This window comes from Penaeus chinensis, chromosome 39 (assembly GCF_019202785.1).
Source record: "Penaeus chinensis breed Huanghai No. 1 chromosome 39, ASM1920278v2, whole genome shotgun sequence".
In the NCBI taxonomy this organism is placed as follows: domain Eukaryota; kingdom Metazoa; phylum Arthropoda; class Malacostraca; order Decapoda; family Penaeidae; genus Penaeus; species Penaeus chinensis.
In genome coordinates this window covers 16,554,199-16,554,538 of record NC_061857.1, presented here as the reverse complement: position 1 = coordinate 16,554,538, position 340 = coordinate 16,554,199, and positions in this window count along the sequence as shown.

Genomic DNA, 340 nt, shown 5'->3' with positions numbered 1-340 from the left:
CAAGAGTTATTTGCCACTTTATCCAGCAATGGGCCGGGCATGCGTGTTGATCAGCTGAATGGAAGGGTTGGCACACCTGTGAGGGTGGAGCTTAAAACTGAAATCATTTGAAATTCGGCAGGAAAAAAATCTACTAGTTGCAAGAAAGTGCAGATAAGGATGCAATAGATGCAGCCTACTGTAAATGCTACTATCATTGTCACTATTACTATTAACCTTTATTATTATCAGTATTATTATTGTAGTATCATTTAATTCAATTATTAGTATTATAGTATTGTAAAGGTCATCATCACTATCATATGAATAATAATTTTAATAATATGTTTATAGCAATAGT